The 15,635-nt window shown below is 39.0% G+C and overlaps 1 protein-coding gene and 1 pseudogene across 1 annotated transcript in view; one reads left to right on the top strand and one right to left on the bottom strand.

Moving 5' to 3' along the window:
- ADGRE2 (adhesion G protein-coupled receptor E2) overlaps positions 1-15,635 on the top strand; it is a 188,085-nt gene that overhangs the window by 32,157 nt on the left and 140,293 nt on the right. The gene's annotated exons all lie outside the window — the stretch shown is intronic.
- LOC120863282 overlaps positions 7,670-15,635 on the bottom strand; it is a 60,356-nt pseudogene continuing 52,390 nt past the window's right edge.

Raw genomic sequence — 15,635 nt, 5'->3', positions numbered from 1 at the left:
GTGTTAACTCTTCTCGAAATTTTTGGTAGAATTCAGCTGTGAAGCCGTCTGGACCTGGGCTTTTGTTTGCTGGAAGATTTCTGATTATAGTTTCAATTTCCGTGCTTGTGATGGGTCTGTTAAGATTGTCTATTTCTTCCTGGTTTAGTTTTGGAAAATTGTATTTTTCTAAGAATTTGTCCATTTCTTCCAGGTTGTCCATTTTATTGGCATATAATTGCTGATAGTAGTCTCTTATGATCCTTTGTATTTCTGTGTTGTCTGTTGTGATCTCTCCATTTTCATTTCTAATTTTATCGATTTGATTGTTCTCTCTTTGCTTCTTGATGAGTCTGGCTAATGGTCTGTCAATTTTATTTATCCTTTCAAAGAACCAGCTTTTGGCTTTGTTGATTTTTGCTATGGTCTCTTTTGTTTCTTTTGCATTTATTTCTGCCCTAATTTTTACGATTTCTTTCCTTCTGCTAACTCTGGGGTTCTCTAATTCTTCCTTTTCTAGTTGCTTTAGGTGTAGAGTTAGGTTATTTATTTGACTTTTTTCTTGTTTCTTGAGGTATGCCTGTATTGCTATGAACTTTCCTCTTAGCACTGCTTTTATAGTGTCCCACAGGTTTTGGGTTGTTGTGTTTTCATTTTCATTAGTTTCTATGCATATTTTGATTTCTTTTTTGATTTCTTCTGTGATTTGTTGGTTATTCAGAAGCGTGTTGTTCAGCCTCCATATGTTGGAATTTTTAATAGTTTTCCTCCTGTAATTGAGATCTAATCTTAGTGCATTATGGTCAGAAAAGATGCTTGGAATGATTTTGATGTTTTTGAATTTATCAAGGTTATATTTATGGCCCAGGATGTGATCTATCCTCGAGAAGGTTCCATGAGCACTTGAGAAAAAGGTGAAATTCATTGTTTTGGGGTGAAATGTCCTATAGATATCAATTAGGTCTAACTGGTCTAATGTATCATTTAAAGTTTGCGTTTCTTTGTTAATTTCAAACCAAGGGACACATACAGATTGAAAGTGAAAGGCTGGAAAAAGATATTTCACGCAAATAGAGACCAAAAGAAAGCAGGAGTAGCAATACTCACATCAGATAAAATAGACTTTGAAATAAAGGCCATGAAAAGAGACAATGAAGGACTCTACATAATGATCAAAGGATCAAATCAAGAAGAAGATATAACAATTATAAATATATATGCACCCAACTTAAGAGCACTTCAATACGTAAAGCAAATGCTAACAAGTATGAAAGGGGAAATTAACAGTAACACAATAAGAGTAGGAGACTTTATTACCCCACTCACACCTATGGATAGATAAACCAAGCAGAAAATTAGCAAGGAAACAAACTTTAAATGATACAATGGACCAGTTAGACCTAACTGATATCTACAGGACATTTCACCCCAAAACAATGAATTTCACCTTTTTCTCAAGTGCACACAGAATATTCTCCAAGATTTACCACATTCTGGGCATAGGTCTAACCTTAGTAAGTTCAAAAAAATTGAAATCATTTCAAGCCTCTTCTCTGATCATAATGCAGTAAGATTAGATATTAACTCAAAGAAAGGTAATGCCAAAGAATGCTCAAACGACCACACAATGGCACTCATCTCACACGCTAGTAAAGTAATGCTCAAATTTCTCCAAGCTAGGCTTCAGCAGTACATGAACCATGAACTTCCTGACGTTCAAGCTGAATTTAGAAAAGGCAGAGGAACCAGAGATCAAATTGCCAACATCTGCTGGATCATGGAAAAATGAAGAGAGTTCCAGAAAAGCATCTATTTCTGCTTTATTGACTATGCCAAGGCCTTTGACTGTGTGGATCACAAGAAACTGTGGAAAATTCTGAAAGAGATGGGAATACCAGACCACCTAACCTGCCTCTTGAGAAATCTGTATGCAGGCCAGGGAGCAACAGTTAGAACTGGAGAGGGAACAACAGACTGGTTCCAAATAGGAAAAGGAGTACATCAAGGCTGTATATTGTCACTTGGCTTATTTAATTTATATGCAGAGTACATCATGAGAAATGCTGGGCTGGAAGAAGTACATGCTGGAATCAAGATTGATGAGAGAAATATCAATAACCTCAGATATGCAGATGACACCACCCTTATGGCAGAAAGTGAAGAGGAACTAAAAAACCTCTTGATGAAAGTGAAAGAGGAGAGTGAAAATGTTGGCTTAAAGCTCAACATTCAGAAAACGAAGATCATGGCATCGGGTCCCATCACTTCATGGGAAATAGATGGAGAAACAGTGGAAACAGTGTCAGACTTTATTTTTTTGGGCTCCAAAATCACTGCAGCTGGTGACTGCAGCCATGAAATTAAAAGACGCTTACTCCTTGGAAGGAAAGTTATGACCAACCTAGATAGCATATTCAATAACACAGACATTACTTTGCCGACAAAGGTCCATCTAGTCAAGGCTATGGTTTTTCCTGTGGTCATGTATGGATGTGAGAGTTGGACTGTGAAGAAGGCTGAGCACCAAAGAATTGATGATTTTCAACTGTAGTGTTGAAGAAGACTCTTGAGAGTCCCTTGGACTGCAAGGAGATCCAACCAGTCCATTCTGAAGGAGATCAGCCCTGGGATTTCTTTGGAAGGACTGATGCTAAAGCTGAAACTCCAGTACTTTGGCCACCTCACGTGAAGAGTTGACTCATTGGAAAAGACTTTGATGATTGGAGGAATTGGGGGCACGAGGAGAAGGGGATGACAGAGGATAAGATGTATGGATGACATCATCGACTTGATGGACGTGAGTTTGAGTGAACTCTGGGAATTGGTGATGGACAGGGAGACTTGGTGTGCTGCATGTCATGGGGTCGCAAAGAGTCGGACACGACTGAGTAACTGAACTGAACTGAACAGGGGAAAAAACTATTAAAAACACTAAGTGACTGAACTGAACTGAACAGGGGAAAAAGTATTAAAAATACAAAGATATGGAGGCTAAACAACACACTTCTAAATAACCAGCAAATCATACTACTACTACTACTACTACTAAGTCGCTTCAGTCATGTCCGACTCTGTGTGACCCCATAGATGGCAGCCCACCAGGCTCCGCCGTCCCTGGGATTCTCCAGGCAAGAATACTGGAGTGGGTTGCCACTTCCTTCTCCAATGCATGAAAGTGAAAAGTCAAAGTGAAGTCACTCAGTCATCTCCAACTCTTAGCGACCGCATGGACTGTAGCCCACCAGGCTCCTCCATCCATGGGATTTTCCAGGTAAGAGTACTGGAGTGGGGTGCCATCAGCAAATCATGGAAGAAATAAAAATGGAAATCAAAATATTCACAGAAAGAAATGAAAATGAAAACACGACAACCTGAAACCTATGGGATTCAGTAAAAGCAGTACTAAGGGGAAGGTTCATAGCATTACAAGCTTACTTCAAGAAACAGGAGCAAAATCAAATAAATACCCTAACTTTACACCTAAAGCAACTAGTAAAAGAAGAAATGAAGAACCCCAGGGTTAGTAGAAGGCAAGAAATCATAAAAATTAGGGCAGAAATCAATGAAAAAGAAATAAAAGTAACTATAGCAAAAATCAACAAAACTAAAAGCTGGTTCTTTGAGAAGATAAATAACAAACCATTAGCCAGATGCATCAAGAAGAAAAGGGAGAAGAATCAAATCAACAAAATTAGAAATGAAAATGGAGAAACAACAGACAACACAGAAATACAAAGACTCATAAGAGACTACTATCAGCAGCTGTATGCCAATAAAATGGAACTTGGAAGAAATCGATGAATTCTTAGAAAAGTGTAACCGTCCAAATATGAACCAGGAAGAAATAGAAAATCTTAACAGACCTATCACAAGCATGCAATTGAAACTCTAATAAAAAATCTTCCAACAAATAAAAGCCCAGGACCAGATGGCTTCACAGCTGAATACTACCAAAAATTTAGAGAAGAGCTAGCACCTATCCTCAAACTCTTCTAGAAAATTTCAAAGGAAGGTAAACTCCAAAACTCATTCTATTGCCCCACCATCACCTTAATACCAAAACCAGAAAAAGATGCCATAGAAAAGAAAACTACAGGCCAATATCACTGATGAACATAGATGCAAAAATCCTCAACAGAATTCTAGCAAACAGAATCCAGCAACATATTAAAAAGATCACACATCATGACAAAGTGGGCTTTATCCCAGGAATGCAAGGATTCTTCAATATTCACAAATCAATGTGATACACCATATGAACAAATTGAAGGATAAAAACCATATAATTATCTCAACAGATGCAGAGAAAGCCTTTAACAAAATTCAACATCCATTTATGATAAAACCCTCCACAAAGCAGGCACAGAAAGAAGATACCTCAACATAATAAAAGCCATATATGATAAACGCACAGCAAACAATATCCTCAAAAGCAAAGAATCAAAAGGATTTCCCCTCAAGTCAGAAACAAGACAAGGGTAACCACTCTCATCACTACTATTCAACATAGTTTTGGAAGTTTTAGCCACAGTAATCAGAGCAGAAAAGCAAATAAAAGGAATCTAGATTGGAAAAGAAGGAGTAAAACTCTCACTGTTTGCAGATGACATGATCTTTTACATAGAAAACCCTAAAGACTCCACCAGAAAATTACTAGAGCTAATCAATGAATATAGAAAATTTGCAGGACATAGAAGTAATATACAGAAATCCCTTGCATTCCTATACACTAACAGTGAGAAAACAGAAGGAGAAATTAAGGAAACAATTCCATTCACCATTTTGATGAAAAGAATAAAATACTTAGGAATAAATCTACCTAAAGAAACAAAAGACCTATATATAGAAAACTATAAAACACTGATAACGAAATCAAAGATGAGATTAATAGACGGAGAAATATACAGTGTTCATGTATCAGAAGAATCAATATAGTGAATATAGTGTACTACCCAAAGCAATCTATAGATTCAATGCTATAGATTCAAGCTATCAACAATATTTTTCACAGAACTAGAACAAATAATTTCACAATTTGTATGGAAATACAAAGTCCTTGAATGGCCAGAGCAATCTTGAGAAAGAAGAATGGAACTGGAGGAATCAACCTGCCTGATTCAGACTATATTACAAAGCTACAGTCATCAAGACAGTATGGTACTGGCACAAAAACTGAAATATAGATTAATGGAACAAATAGAAAGCTTAGAGATAAGTCCATGCACCTATGGACACCTCATCTTTGACAAATGAGTCAAAAATATACAATGGAGCAAATACAATCTCTTTAACAAGTGATGCTGGGAAAACTGGTAATCCACCTGTAAAAGAATGGAACTAGAACATTTTCTAACACCATACACAAAAATAAACTCAAAATGGATTAAACACCTAAATGTAAGATCAGAAAGTTTAAAACTCCTAGAGGAAAACATAGGCAAAACACTCTCTGACATAAATCACAGCAAGATCCTCTATGACCCATTTCCCAGAATACTGGAAATAAAAGCAAAAATAAATGGGACCTAATTAAACTTAAAAGCTTTTGCAAAACGAAGGAAACTATAAGTAGGGTGAAAAGATAGCCTTCAGAATGGGAGAAAATAATAGTAAATGAAGCAACTGACAAATAATTTATCTCAGAAATATGCAAGCAGCTCCTGCAGCTCAATTCCAAAAAATAAACAACCCAATCAAAAAATGGGCTAAAGAACTAAATGTACATTTATCCAAGGAAGACAGACAGATGGCTAACAAACACATGAAAAGATGCTCAACATCACTCATTATCAGAGAAATTCAAATCAAAACCACAATGAGGTACAATCTCATGCCAGTCAGAATGGCTGCTATCAAAAAGTGTACAAACAGTAAATGCTGGAGAGGCTGTGGAGAAAAGGGAACCCTATTACATGGTTGGTGGGAATACAAACTAGTACAGCCACTATGGAGAACAGTGTGGAAATTCCTTAAAAAAACTGGAAATAGAACAGCCATACAACACAGTAATACCACCGCTGGGCACACACACTGAGGAAACCAGAATTGAAAGTGACACGTGCACCCCAGTGTTCATCACAGCACTGTTTACAATAGCTAGGACATGGAAGCAACCTAGATGTCCATCAGCAGATGAATGGATAAGAAAGCTGTGGTACATATACACAGTAGAATATTACTTAGCTATTGAAAAGAATGCATTTGAGTCAGTTCTAATGAGGTGGATGAAACTGGAGCCCATTATACCGAGTGAAGTAAGTCAGAAAGAAGAACACCAATGCAGTATATTAATGCATATATATGGAATTTAGAAAGATGGTAACGATGACCTTATATGTGAGACAGTGAAAGAGACACAGATGTAAAGAACAGACTTTTGGACTCTGTGGGAGAAGGCGAGGATGGGATGATTTGAGAGAATAACATTGAAACATGTATATCACCATATGTGAAATAGATCACCTGTCCAAGTTTGATGCATGAAACAGGGGAGTCAAAGCTGCTGCACTGGGACAACCCAGAGGGATGGGATGGGATGGGATGTGGAAGCGGGTTGGGGGGGGGGGTGGATACATGAACACCTGTGGCTGATTCATGTCAATGTACAGCAAAAACCACTACAATATTGTAATTAGCCTCCAATTAAAATAAATAAATTAGTTAAAAAAATTAAAACTTCTGTGCCTCAGTTGACACTATGAGAGAGTGAAAACATTGAGAGAAACAGTGGGCTGAAGTCCTTGCACAATTCATATAGACCCCATGGGTCTCACTGTTTTCACCTGTCGAATAGAAACATAGTAATACCTTATCTTCAAGTGGTGATGTGAAGAATATATGAACAGAAAACATGAAAACTGTTTTTGTAAACTCAAAAATACAAATTCTTGGTAAGATTCACACTGCCAGGATCTCTCTATGACTTCTGTGATTATCTGATATTTTGCATTATTTGTGCATGTTGCAAATCCCAGGAATGATTACATACTTTTAAAGAAATTCTCCTATCTAATGTAATCCTTATACTTTACTTTTATGACTACATAAACCATGTATTTACTGTTTTCTATATATAGGAGTGGCTTCCCAGGTGGCGCTAGTGGTAAAGAACCCATTTGCCAATGCAGAAAGATTCGGGAGACAAGCATTCAACAACTAGGTTGGGAAGATCCCCTGGAGAAGGGCATAGTAACCCACTCCAATATTCTTGCCTGGAGAATCCCATAGACAGAGAAGCCTTGTAGGCTATGGTCCATAGGGTCAAAAAGAGTCAAACGTGACTGAAGCAATTTAGCACACACACATGCATATAGAGGGGTACTGGGGTTGACATGGGTTAAATGATGGTCCTGTGACTCTAGTTAGCTTGTGCATCTGTGCTTCAGATCCAGAGTTACTGCTTATTGAGCTTAACACAGGACTATTCTCTTCCTTAAGTGTTTGTGCATGAAAAAGTCCATGCTACATGGACAAAATGGGTGCTCAACCCAGGTGGAGAATAAGAAGATAGTTATGTACAAGAGTCAAGATGAGAATAGAAATGCAATGAGCAGAAGTAAGAGGAAGACATTCTTTCATGACAGAGGAATGTCCTGAGAGAGTTTAATCATAAACCAGTGTGAGTCATCATAGGGTATCACCTGCTTTATACCCAATTGTCCAGTATGATAAGAATGTGCTGCTCAATGAATCAATCAGTGACATGCTCTGGGGCAATGCATGATCTTACTTCACTGTGTTTAGAGGGTTCTGACATGGCCCTGCTGGAGAGTGTGTACTCCTCAGACTCAGTTTTCTTGATCCCTTTGAACCATATCTTGTATTGCTCTTGCACCTGGAGAGACAAAGCATGCTCTGCATCAGCTCACAGAGAGAAATGAGGATGAGAAGAGTCCTGAGTAGGAGTAAGACAGCGGTACCTGCTGGCTAAGGAGGCAGTACACCAGGAAGATGAAGAAACCCTGAAGGCTGTTGATGATGGTGAAGAAGTAGGCCATGACGTGAGGAGCTGGTCCCACCTGCAGGATTCCCAGACACCATGTACATCCCAAGATAAAGAGCTGAGCTGTGGCTTTAAATGTTAGCATCCTGAGTAGGAGAACAAAAAAGGTTCACAATGCACCCTGACCAACACATCAAGTCCATCTCTTTTCAACTCAAAGAATGTCTCTGACTCAGTTGTGGCCACTCTGATCTTTACTATGAATGATTATCTAAAAGAAATGATTTTTGTTTCTGGAATGGCATATTATCTTAGACTGAAGTTGGTAGTGATACTTCATAATGTGGTTTTCAGTAATAGGATGAATATCCCCAGTTTCAATCAACTAATATTACTGTGGATGTTCTGTGCACATGACTTTGTGCTGGCCCTGTGCATTAAAAATAGCAAAGGCAAGATTTCTGATTTCACAAACCTTACCACCTAGTGGGAAGACAAATACAAATGGTCAATTATACTTGTTAAATTGAAGGTCCCTCTGCCCTGGTCCCTCCAATGATTTCCCTATCTTTTCCATCTCCATGAATTGACCCAGATCATGCTTTGTCAGATGATTCATTCTGTGTAAATGAAAAGAAAGCAAAGGATATCCTTGCCTTCTTAGAAGGTATGATATGTGGATAATCAACCTGACTTCACCAGATAGAGCAGGGCAGATGAAGGTAGCGGGATGAATGTGAATAAAGACATGGGCATGAAAGGGCATGCTGGGGCCTGCGTCAGGTATGTAAGTGATTTATAAGGATATACATATTCTCAGGAATTTTCTCATAGGGTCATGGTGGTAATCCCTGTTTATCAGAACAAAATCAATTTCCTCTGTAGCTAAGATAGTTCCATTCTTGGGTTAGAGATGAATGGAATATTTTTGACTTGGGTATCAGCAACAAAACAGTATTTGAGCTTCCAAGAAGGGTGGCTGAACTCCTCCTCTCAAGTCCCCTTGAAACCCTGTGAAGGGACATCAGGAGCTTGGAACTCTATGTCCTTGCTCCTGGACCATGCTTTTTATGGTGCAGGGTTGGGGAGGTGTGGTGGGGTAGGGTGGCGATGTGTACCTCTGATCCATCTCACCTAGTCTTCCGGAGAGTGGACACATCACTGTTGAGTGAAGAGAGCTTCTTTTTCACAATCCAGAATGTTATCAGGAAGAAAACTAAATTAATCTGCAGAAACATCACAAGGGATATTAAGTACATCCACATCTGCTAATCCTTCCTGGTGACTCATTCAACATCTAAATCAGCAGGTAGGAAGGGTTTGTATTTCATAACAGTCATAGAAAACCAGACTGAACACCCAGTAACTCACTTTGCATGGGGATTTACATGTTTAAACACTGAGAGTGCCATGTCTAAGGAAATGCTCCTTCCTGGTTTTAAAATGGAAATTTCTGCATCCTGGGTCCTCTCATTCCTGAGCTAACTAGAATAATTGGTCACCCTGTCTGTAGCCCTCTTTTTGCTTGTGCTTTTAATTCACCCTCAGCCAGAGAGGAAAGATCCTCTGATGTCATCCATTACTCACAGAGAAGATGGTGCAGACAGGGCCAAGAAATGTCCATACGAATCCTTTTTCGGTGCTGAGCCAGCATCTAAGAGAAGTGGTTGAGAATCAAGAGTATATTAGCCTTTGTGGATAAAGAATTGACAGATGTCCATATGTGTGTGGATTTATCTCTAGGCTTTCTATTTTGTTCCATTGATCTATATTTCTGTCTTTGTGCCAATACCATACTGTCTTGATGACTGTGGCTTTGTAGTAGAGCCTGAAGTCAGGCAAATTGATTCCTCCAGTTCCATTCTTCTTTCTCAAGATTGCTTTGGCTATTCGTGGTTTTTTGTATTTCCATACAAATCTTGAAATTATTTGTTCTAGTTCTGTGAAAAATATCGCCGGTATCTTGATAGGGATTGCATTGAATTTGTAAATTGCTTTGGGTAATATACTCATTTTCACTATATTGATTCTTCCGATCCATGAGCATGGTATATTTCTCCATCTATTAGTGTCCTCTTTGATTTCTTTCATCAGTGTTTTATAGTTTTCTGTATATAGGTCTTTAGTTTCTTTAGGTAGATATATTCCTAAGTATTTTATTCTTTTTGTTGCAATGGTGAATGGAATTGTTTCCTTAATTTCTTCTTCTCCTTTCTCATTATTAGCGTATAGGAATGCAAGGGATTTCTGTGTGTTGATTTTATATCCTGCAACTTTACTATATTCATTAATTAGCTCTAGTAATTTTCTGGTAGAGTCTTTAGTGTTTTCTATGTAGAGGATCATGTCATCTGCAAACAGTGAGAGTTTTACTTCTTCTTTTCCAATTTGGATTCCTTTTATTTCTTTTTCTGCTCTGATTGCTGTGGCTAAAACTTCCAGAACTATGTTGAATAGTAGTGGTGAAAGTGGGCACCCTTGTCTTGTCCTGACTTAAGGGGAAATGCTTTCAATTTTTCACCATTGAGGATAATGTTTGCTGTGGGTTTGTCATATATAGCTTTTATTATATTGAGGTATGTTCTTTCTATTCCTGCTTTCTGGAGAGTTTTTATCATAAATGGATGTTGAATTTTGTCAAAGGCCTTCTCTGCATCTATTGAGATAATCATATGGTTTTTATTTTTCAATTTGTTAATGTGGTGAATTACATTGATTGATTTGCGGATGTTGAAGAATCCTTGCATCCCTGGGATAAAGCCCACTTGGTCATGGTGTACGATCTTTTTAATGTGTTGTTGGATTCTGATTGCTAGAACTTTGTTGAGGATTTTTGCATCTATGTTCATCAGTGATATTGGCCTGTAGTTTTCTTGTTTTGTAGTATCTTTGTCAGGTTTTGGTATTAGGGTGATTGTGGCCTCATAAAATGAGTTTGGAAGTTTCCCTTCCTCTGCAATTTTCTGGAAGAGTTTGAGTAGGATAGATGTTAACTCTTCTCAAAATTTTTGGTAGAATTCAGCTATGAAGCCGTCTGGACCTGGGCTTTTGTTTGCTGGAAGATTTCTGATTACAGTTTCGATTTGACAAAGGAGGCAAGAATATACAATGGAGTAAAGACAATCTCTTTAACAAGTGGTGCTGGGAAACTGGTCCACCACTTGTAAAAGAATGAAACTAGATCACTTTCTAACACCACACACAAAGATAAACTCAAAATGGATTAAAGATCTAAATGTAAGACCAGAAACTATAAAACTCTTAGAGGAGAACATAGGCAAAACACTCTCTGACATAAACCACAGCAGGATCCTCTATGATCCACCTCCCAGAATTCTGGAAATAAAAGCAAAAATAAACAAATGGGATCTAATTAAAATTAAAAGCTTCTGCACAACAAAGGAAAACATAAGCAAAGTGAAAAGACAGCCTTCAGAATGGGAGAAAATAATAGCAAATGAAGCAACTGACAAACAACTAATCTCAAAAATATACAAGCAACTCCTACAGCTCAAGTCCAGAAAAATAAACGACCCAATAAAAAAATGGGCCAAAGAACTAAATAGACATTTCTCCAAAGAAGACATACGGATGGCTAACAAACACATGAAAAGATACTCAACATCACTCATTATTAGAGAAATGCAAATCAAAACCACAATGAGGTACCACTTCACACCAGTCAGAATGTCTGCGATCCAAAAATCTGCAAGCAATAAATGCTGGAGAGGGTGTGGAGAGAAGGGAACCCTCCTACACTGTTGGTGGGAATGCAAACTAGTACAGCCACTATGGAGAACAGTGTGGAGATTCCTTAAAAAATTGCAAATAGAAATGCCTTATGACCCAGCAATCCCACTGTTGGGCATACACACAGAGGAAACCAGAATTGAAAGAAACGCATGTACCCCAATGTTCATCGCAGCACTGTTTATAATAGCCAGGACATGGAAACAACCTAGATGTCCATCAGCAGATGAATGGATAAGAAAGCTGTGGTACATATACACAATGGAGTATTACTCAGCCATTAAAAAGAATACATTTGAATCAGTTCTGATGAGATGGATGAAACTGGAGCCGATTATACAGAGTGAAGTGAGCCAGAAAGAAAAACACCAATACAGTATACTAACACATATATATGGAATTTAGGAAGATGGCAATGATGACCCTGTATGCAGGACAGCAAAAAAGACACAGATGTGTATAGCGGACTTTTGGACTCAGAGGGAGAGGGAGAGGGTGTGATGATTTGGGAGAATGGCATTGAAACATGTATAATAACATGTAAGAATCGAAATGCCAGTCTATGTCTGATGCAGGATATGACACGCTTGGGGCTGACGCGCGGGGATGACCCAGAGAGATGTTGTGGGGAGGGGGGTGGGAGGGGGGTTCATGTTTGGGAACGCATGTACACCTGTGGTGGATTCATGTCAATCTATGCCAAAACCAATACAGAATTGTAAAGTAAAAATTAAATATAAATTAATTAATTAAAAATAAATAAATAAATAAATATGTAGTCATAGCATAAAAAAAAAAAAATGAAGTGGGTCTCTTGTAGACAGCATATATAGGGGGCTTGTTTTTGTATCCAGTCTTTGCCTTTTGGTTTTGGCATTCAACCCATTTACATTTAAAGTAATTATTGATAAGTATGATCCTCTTACCCTTTACTTTGTTGTTTGGGGTTCAAGTTTATACACCTTTTCTGTGTTTCCTGTCTAAAGAAGATCATTTAGCACTTATTGAAGATCTGGTTTGGTGGTACTGAATTCTCTCAGCTTTTGCTTGTCTGTAAAGCTTTTAATTTCTCCTTCATATTTGAATGAGATCCGTGTTGGGTATAGTAATCTAGGTTGTAGGTTTTTCTCTTTCATCACTTTAAGTATGTCCTGCCATTCCCTCTGGCCTTAAGAGTTTCTATTGAAAGATCAGCTGTTATCCTTATGGGGATCCCCTTGTGTGTTATTTGTTGCTTTTTCCTTGCTACTTTTAATATTTGCTCTTCATTAGTTTGATTAGTATGTGTCTTGGGGTGTTTTGCCTTGGGTTTATTCTGTTTGGGATTCTCTGGGTTTCTTGAACTTGGATGGCTATTTCCTTCCACATTTTAGGGAAGTTTTCAACTATTATCTCCTCAAGTATTTTCTCATGCCTTTTCTTTTTGTCTTCTTCTTCTGGGATTGCTATGATTTGAATGCAGGGCTGGAGGTCTCTTAGGTTGTCCTCATTTCTTTTAATTCTTTTTTTCTTTTTTCTTCTTTGCTTCATTTATTTCCACTATTCTATCTTCCACCTCATTTATGCTGTCTTCTGCCTCAGTTATTCTACTGTTGGTTCCCTCCAGAGTACTTTTCATCTCAGTTATTGATTTGTCCATAATTTATTGACTCTTCTTTATTTCTTCTAGATCCGTTAAACATTTCTTGCCATCTTCTCAATCCTTGTCTCTTATTTATCTGTAACTCAATTTTGTTTTCAAGCTTTTGGATCATCTTTACTATCATTATTCTGAATTCATTTTCAGGTAGAATCCTTATCTCCTCCTCTCTTGTTTGATCTGGTGGGCATTTATCATGTTCCTTTACCTGCTGAATATTTCTCTGCCTTTTCATTTTGTTTAGATTGCTCTGTTTGGGGTGTCCAATCTGTATGCTGGAAGTTTGTGGTTCCTCTTTATTGTGGAGCCTGCTCCCTGTGGACTAGTGGCTTGTGAAGGTTTCCTCATTAGGGGAGCTTGCATCTGTGTTCTGGTGGGTGGAGCTGGATCTCTTCTCTGTGGAGTGGTATGTCTTGCTCTGGAACTTGTTGCCTCTTGGGTGGAGCTTGGTTTCAGTGTAGGTATGGAGGCTTTTGGATGAGCTCTTGTCTATTAATGTTCCCTGAAATCAGTTCTCTAATATTCTCAAGTTTTGGAGTTAAGTCTCCTGCCTCTGGCTTTCAGTCTTATTCCTACAGTAACCTCAAGACTTCTCTATCCATACAGCACAGGTGATAAAAACATCTAGGTTAATGGTGAAACAATTCTTCACAGTGAGGGACACCCAGAGAGGTTCACAGAGTTACATGGAGAAAAGAAGAAGGAGGAGGGAGATAGAGGTGACCAGGAAGGAGAACAGGGAGAGTCAAAAGGGGAAGGAGTAATCTAGCCAGTAATCAATTCCGTATGTGCTCTCCACAGTCTGGAACACCCAGAGAGATTCAGAGTTACATAGAGAAGAGAAGAGGGATGAGGAAAATAGAGGTGACCAGGAGGAGAAGAGGGGGGAGTCAAAAGAGGAGAGACCAATCTAGCAAGTAATCAGTTCCCTAAGTGTTCTCCACAGCCAAGAACATCCAGAGAGATTCACAGAGTCAAGTAGAAAAGAGAAGGGGGAAGGAGGAGATAGAGGTGACCTGGAGATAAAAGGGAGAGTCCAAAGGGGAGAGAGCAATCAAGCCAGTAGTCAACATCCCTAAGTGAAAATGGATACTGAAGGTTAGGTTCTTAAAGGTACAAAATTGATAACAAATACCAAAAGGCAAAGATTAAATATCTAGAGGTTAGACTCTCAAAAATACAATATTAAAAATAAAAAACAAAATCAATCACAAAAATTGTAAAATATATATTTATGAAATTTGCTTTAAAATAGGGTCTTTTTCTCAAGGTAACAATAGGTTGTAAAAATGAAAATTAAAGGGGTAATAAAGAACATAATTTTTTTTAATTAAAAAGTGATGATAGCAAAAGTATATCTAGGAATTTCTCTGGAGCTGTTGTGGACAGTGTGGAGTCAGTTCAGTTTCAGATAGTTCCTTGTTCCAGCTTGTAGTTGTTCTCAAGTTCCACAGGCCCCCTCCAATGCTTAGTCAATGTTAACTACAGGGTTTTAATCTGTTGTACCTGTCACTTCCAGTGGTTCCCTCTTCTTTGTTCATTTTGGCTTCCTCTGTTTGCAGGTCTCTTTGGTGTCTAATTTCTGCCCTGACACAAGGGGATGAAGGCGGTCACTTATTTAGGCTCACTTGTTCAGTTGCATTGTGGGGAGGGAGGAACACTGCAAAAAAATATTGCTGGCATGTGTGGGGAGTGCTCACAGTGTATGCACTACACTGGGTTTGTCCCAGGTCACAGCAGCATGTGCTTTCCCAGTCTACACTGCTCAGGCTCCAGGGTGCTCTGCAGGGCACTGTCCAAAGTGGGCCCTGCATTTTGTGCATTTCCCAGGTCTAAACCACTCAGGTTCTGGTTCGCAGGTACTCCACAAGGGCACAGACTCGATTGGGCATACATTTTGTGCCCTTCCCAGGTCTGAGCAGCTCAGGCAACCAGATGCTTGGCAAGCGCACTCTCCCAGATGTGCAATGCATCTTAATCACCTCCCAGTCCTGGCTTGGTTTCCTGGAGCACGAGAGCACTGTCTCATGTGTGCTGTGTGTCTCCTCTGGGGAGCTGATGTCAGGCTGCTACCTTCCTGGCAGATGTCAACCATCCAGGATCCCAGGAAGATGTGGTTAGCAACTGGGAGCCTGCTCACAGTTTGGTGGAGGATACTGGTCTCTGGGGCCAAGATTGGAGCAACCCCTTGCCTTCCAGCTCTGGCTGTCACATGCTTGCCTCTCTGCCTCCAGCTGGGTGGCCTGTACACAGCCAGGGTGGTGGATCTGAGCTTCTGGGCTACTTCTCTGCTGGCAGTTGTGGTTAGGCACCTACTCTGTGGGT

Source organism: Oryx dammah, unplaced genomic scaffold (genome assembly GCF_014754425.2).
Source record: "Oryx dammah isolate SB20612 unplaced genomic scaffold, SCBI_Odam_1.1 HiC_scaffold_5, whole genome shotgun sequence".
NCBI classification, from domain to species: Eukaryota; Metazoa; Chordata; class Mammalia; order Artiodactyla; family Bovidae; genus Oryx; species Oryx dammah.
Note: the sequence above shows the minus strand (reverse complement) of the source record. Positions and strands in the feature narration are given on the sequence as shown.